This window comes from Tupaia chinensis, unplaced genomic scaffold (assembly GCF_000334495.1).
Source record: "Tupaia chinensis unplaced genomic scaffold, TupChi_1.0 Scaffold000492_1, whole genome shotgun sequence".
NCBI lineage: Eukaryota > Metazoa > Chordata > Mammalia > Scandentia > Tupaiidae > Tupaia > Tupaia belangeri.
The window spans coordinates 1323217-1329682 of record NW_006160004.1 but is presented as its reverse complement, the minus strand read 5'-3'; positions in this window follow the sequence as shown (position 1 = coordinate 1329682).

Below are 6466 nucleotides of genomic sequence, written 5' to 3'. Positions count from 1 at the left end.
CCTCCCTCACAGGAGTCTTGGGGAATGCGAGGTGTCCCCAGTGATGTTTTGCCTCTGGTGGGCTGAGAAGTCAGGCGGTGTTCCCTGTTAGAACCACCCCGGCAGCTGGCACCACCCCACTACACTGGGGACCCTGCCCTGGATGCCTTGGCTTCCATGTGGCCTGGTGCAGAGACAGTCTCTGGGAGCCAACCCCCTTTCTTGCTTCCACCGATGAGAAATACATAAAACTCTGCCCAGTACACGCTTCAAGATTCAAACAACAGTTTAACACGTAATGTTGCCTTTTCGTTTTAAAACCCTCAGAGCTAGACCGCCTATGAAAATAACTTCAGACCAAGAGCTGTTTGCTCATTTCCTTAGACCTGGGTGTGATGCCCCATGTTTGAAGCGGAATCAGTTTAGAATCTGGTTTCAGGGTGAGACAGGGCATGTGCGATTGACTGAGGTGCTAGGGGAAGGGTCCTGGGCTTTTCAGAAACCTGCCATGATTTAGGGGATTCCCTCTGAGGGACCCAGATCCTTAGTGGACAAACTTCTAGGTGGGTCTGGGGGTGATATCTCCCTGAGAGACCCTGTCTTGTTTCATGGATTCTAGGCACTGCCCAAGCTTAAACCAGAGATGAAAAATAGAAAAGAATGTGCAGCCACTGCAAGAGAAAATCATGGTCACTTTCCAGAATCTTCTCCACCATTAGAAAAAGTCACCTTTTTTATTATAAAATAAGTAAGAGCCTGCATCTACACATTCACTTCATGGTTTTATATTTTTATATAGTATATACATGCAGTTTACTGTCTTCCTGGATTTATTTTGTTAATTTTAACTAAAAATTACCAGAAAAGAAATAATGTATTCAAATTGTATCCTTTACTGCTTTGCTTTTATACTGACATTGAGATATTAAGTATGGGGACCAGCAGTTAGTGTAATGGCTATGTCGCTGAACACCCATGTAGTCAACCACAGTTCAAGTCCCGGACCTGGTGGCTTAAACTCATGCCTGGCGCATGTGCATGCATGGCCAAGATCCTGAGAGGAGAATGGAGGAGAAAGGATTGTGGCATGACTGTCCCCCCCTGGGGGGTGGTTTCTTGCTTTCTGTCTGTCTATCTCTGGCGAATGCACACACCCTATAGCAAGAACCACTCCAAAAAAAAAGAGAGAGAGAGAGATATTAAGTTTGAATTTCAGGACAAAAAAAATTTTTTTGAACAAAGTTCTCCATTCCCCTCCCCCCCAGCCTGTTGACCCTACAAAGTCCTCCGCGTGGAGATCCAAAGGGGAATGGATTTTGCTTCCATCCTGTGGGCAAGAAGTCAAAGGGTCCATATACACAAGTAATGATTGTTTTCGTGTTTTAGGTTATAGTGAAAGCAGGATATTTCTTCTTCTCTGGTTTTTTTTTTTTTTTTTTGAGACATTTTTGCTATGGGTGCATGTGCTCGCCAGAGAGACAGACAGAAATGGAGGCGGAATGCAACAAATCATGCCACAGGGGGATGGCCAATGCCACAATCGCTTCTCTCCTGGTCTCCTCTCAGAATTTTCGGCATGCACGCACATGCAGTCAACATGAGTTTCAAGCCTCCAGGTCTAGGGCTCGAACTGCAGTCAGTCACGTGGGAGTCCAGAGATGTAACCATTATGCCATATGCTGTCCCAAGCAGGATATTTCCTCTAAATGCTGCATGCATGCATGTGGCAGTACTGAGTGGGAGATCTGAGTGGCCTCACCTGGACCGAGTGGCTGAGACGTGTAAGGGACTGTGGGAAGCTCATGGGGCTGCCATGGAGACAGGCAGAGAAGAGCATCTGAAGGATGCTTGGGGAAGGGTGGGAGAGAATCCTGCCGGGCCCGCCTCACACACATATACACACACACGCACGCACACACACACACACACACACACCAAAAGCAGGGAAGGTGCTGCTGGAGGGTGTAAAACAGTTAGAAGCAGCAGGGGAAAGCCCACAGTAACAAGGGCACTTCTGGTAATTAACAAGAGTTCCTTCCTTGGGAGCAGTTTGCTAGGAATCAAAGCTCCATGAGGCTGGACACTGTGGCTCCTTTGGACGCCTCTCGATCCCAGCAATTAATTCAGCACTTGGAACAGAGAGGGCCTCCATAAAGAGAGGTGCCCTGGTCCGTGCGCTCAGTTCACGTGGGTTAAAATAATGGTATTCAAGTCACTCAACTGATCTTCATCCCCCTCATTGTCTTGGGCGAGATGTGTAATCTAGAAAAGTTACTCTCTGCAAGTTGCAGTGACCTCATCCGTGAGGTGGAACAGTGTCTGCCCATAGGATTATGACGAGGTCACAGGGCACAAGGCACACAAAGGAGCAGCACCGTGCTGTGTAGACAGACCATCACTGTCATATTTAGACCACATCTGACATGGAAAGCTCTTTCACGTGCATCTTCCAGGTCTTGGATCAACCCAAATATAGAAAGACAAAGTGATTCTACCTGTAGAGAACAACCGCGATGGTACTTCATGTAAAATGAGAGGGCATGGGGACTAGCAGGTGGCATGGTTAAGGTGCTAGAGTCCCACATGGCCAACTCCAGCTCTCTCTCTCTCTCTCTCTCTCTCTCTGTGTGTGTGTGTGTGTGTGTGTGTGTGTGTCTGGTCAAAATAAAATAATTAAATAAATAAAATTAAAAATAAATAATTCTTTAAAAAACAAAAAAGAAAGAGAGAAGGGCATGAGTAAAAGGAAATGGCCAGAGGAATTGGAAGGCAGAGGGTTAGGTCTTAGGAAAGAGACCTGTAGCCTGTAGCTAATTCTAGGCATTTTTGTATGGCTGTCTATACATTTTAAATGGATACAACAATCCGGGGTTGGCAGGTGGCATGTTGGTTAAGGCAGTGGATACCCACATGGCTGACTGCAATTCAAGTCCTAGACCTGGTGACTTGTGCTCTCACTTTCCCTTTCTCTCTTTCTCTCTCTGGTCAAATTAAATAATAATAATATATAAAGAAAGAAAATAAATAATAATTTAAATAAATAAATTAAACATTTCTTTCTCCTGTGTCATTGATGATGGAGACACAATGCTTGACCCTTACACAGTGACCTCTGTATAAGAAATGTGTTCCTTCTTCCCGAAACTTGATAAAGAGGTGATAGGAAGAGAATCCTGTGAATTATTGTTCTTGAAAATCCAAGAATAATGTGATTTTTCTCAAGGAAAGTATTAGTCAAGTGCCATTTTACCAGAGAGGAGTTTGGAAGGATGAATGAATTTCATGGTGCCATGTTGATGCTTGTTAAGTGGCAATAAATGAAAGACTCCACAGACCAGCAGATGGTGTAATGGTTACATCATTGGATTCCCAGGTAGTTGACCACAGTTCGAGTACCACACCTGGCAGCTTAGAACTCACTCCAGGGGCCAGCTGGTGACATGGTAATTAAGGTCACTGGACTCCCACATGTACAACTGTGGTTCGAGTCCTGGACCTGGATGCTTTCTCACTTTCCCTCTCTCTCTCTCACTCTGTCCCTCTCTGGTCAAATTTTTAAAATAAAAAAAAAAATAATGTTAAATAAAATAGTTCTAAAAAAAACAAAAAACAAAAAAAACCTCACACCAGGTATGTGTGTGTGCCTGCCCAAGACCCTGAGAGAATAGAGGAGAAGAGATTGCAGCGTGACCATCCCTCCTGGGGGGTGATTTTTTGCTGTGTGGCCATCCTCCCTGGGGGGTGATTTCTTGCTTTCTTTCTCTCTGTCTCTCTGGTGAGCACATGCACCCTATAGCAAAAATTTGTAAAAAAAAAAAAATACTCCAAAGCAATGGGGAAAATATTGGGTCATCAAAAAAGTCATGATGCATATTTGCATAGAAAACCTTAGAAAAATATGTCATGACTTTTCTGATGATCCAATATATTAGAAGGAAGAATTTATGATCAGTATTTCTGAAAAGAACAATGTACAATACTAATTATATTCATTGTAATACACATTCAAATTCAAATTTTCATTACATGTAATGAAATTATAATCAAAAATTTTTAAAAATAATTATTATGTAGAGAATGTACCATGGGCTTAGTACTTTGACAAGTACTTTCTGATTTTTTTTTAAAAAGAATTATTTATTTAGGAGCCAGCAGGTAGCATGGTGGTTAAGGGTGCTGGACTCCCACACGACAACTATAGTTCAAGTCCTGGACCTGGCAACTTGCTTTCTCACTTTTCCCCTCTCTCTCTCTCTGTCCCTCTCTGGTCAACTTTTAAAAAATTAATAAATAAATTTAAATAAATAATCCTTTTTTAAAAGATTGTTTATTTAATTTTATTTATTACTATTCTTCATTTTGACCACAGAGAGATAGAGAGACTGAAAATGCAAGCTGCCAGGTCTGAGACTCAAACCATGGTTGGCCATGTAGGAGTCCAGTGCCCCAACCACCACCCCATCTGCTGGTCTCAGCTTTTTCTTTTTAATTTGCTATAGGGTGTTTGTACTTACCAGAGAGAGACAGAGAAAAAGAAAAAGGGAAGTGAGAAAACACCCCCCACAGGAAGGATGGCCACACAGCAATTCCTTCTCCTGTACTGTCCTCTCAGGATTTGGGGCATGCATGTTCACAAACCTGGTGTGTTTTTCAAACCGCTGGAACAGGACTCAAACTATGCCATCAGCCATGTGGGATCCAGTCACCTCAACCCCCACACCACCGCTGTGGGCCCAGTGTTTCCTGAATATCATCCCATTAGAGCCTCTCAGGGTAACACCAGGAGTGTGGTATCAGTAGTTCTGGTTCCAGATGAGGCACAGGGTTGGAGTCTGTGGTTCAAAGTTGCATGGTGGTCAGGGGCTGAGCCAGTATTAAAGAGAGGGAGGGCACTGAACCCACGTCCACTGCGCCCGCCCCCCCCACCCCCCCAGTGTATTAGGACTGGACACTCAGGTGGCCCGGGGACTGTGAAGTCAAATGGGTGAGAACACGGAAGAGCCATCAGGCCAGTACCCTCCTTAGATGGTGACGGTGCCAGCAAACACACTGGGCATGGACTGAGAGGCCACCTGCCTGCACCTCATGAGCCAGCCTGGCAGGAGGTGGGGCCCGGAGGGCACTGGGAGGGCACAGGTGGTTGGAAGAGCAGCCTGTCCTGTCCAGGAGGGGGTGGGCAGCAGAAGACAGGATGAGAAGGAGATATCCAGGAGGAGGAAAAGCACTGAAGGGAATCCGCACACCTCGGCATCCCTGAGCTGTGCATCCGCGGCTGCTGCTAGGTACCAAGGGCCCTGTTCTGTCATCCCAGAGGCGGGCAGGCAGCAGTTCGGCTTACCTGAATGACTCAGCTTCTTTTTCTCTTTGCTCACTGGCCTCATCTGGAAAAACCTCTCCTCTTCCCCTGGTCAGCCTGTGGTCACCTGGAGCCTGAGCCCGCTGGTTTTTCCAGTTGGACGGGTCACGCCTGTGGGACAGGAGCCTCATTAACCCCAAGCCCAGAGGAGAGAATGTCTCCTTGGGCACATCCCGGGTCAGCTGGGAACTTGGCTTCCAGTTCCAGGCCCCCAGTTTCCAGCCAGGAGGACCCCTGCAACCACTGTGCCCACACTTCGGTATCTACCTCTGTAAGCAGGGACTGGTGACCTACCCATCCTACCTTGTTGCTTTGTGCCAACGGTCACAGGAAATGATAGATATTAAAGTGCTTTGAAAAGAGACAAAAGCACAAAACCAATGCATGGAACAAAACATAAAACCACAATCCCAGCTGGCTGGGACACGCGCTGGGGAAGTGGGACTGCAGCTTCATTCAAACTCTTCTACCACAGCAAAGATGGCAAGACGAAGCCCTGCACATTTGGTGCTGCGTCAGGGAGGGTGAGTGTGTTCACAGAGGCCTGTGCAGGGTTTGTGGAGGATGAAGCTTATACAGTTTGGAGGACCTTTCTTAAGAAATAGGATACAAGGGCCAGCAAGTGGCATGGTGGTTAAGGCACTGAACTCTGTCTGACTGCGGTTCGAGTCTGGGGGAATCAATCGTGACATGGTGAGACCTTGTCAAAAATCAATCTCTCTCTGGGGCTGGCAGGTGGTGTGGTGTTAAGAGCACCGGAATCCCGCATGGCTGACCACGGTTTGAGTCTCAGGACATGGTGGCTTGCTCTCTCGTTTCCCCCTCTCCCTCTCTGGTCAAACTAAAATAAATAAAGTCAGCTGGACTAGGGAGAAATGTACACATGTTGGGATATTCACTTCGTAAGCTAAATAACGTGACTGGATGTATAAAAGAACATGAAATAAAAAATAAAAATAAATCAATAAATAAAGTCAAATGAAATAATTCTTTAAAAAGTCAATCTCTCTCATAAAAATAAATACATTTAGAAATCAGTCAATGTAGACTTAGTAAAGAGAGAGTTTATTGGAAAAGGTTCAGCAGCATGACAGGGCCTGTTGCAAAGGCAGAGAGGGCGCTCAGGACCGG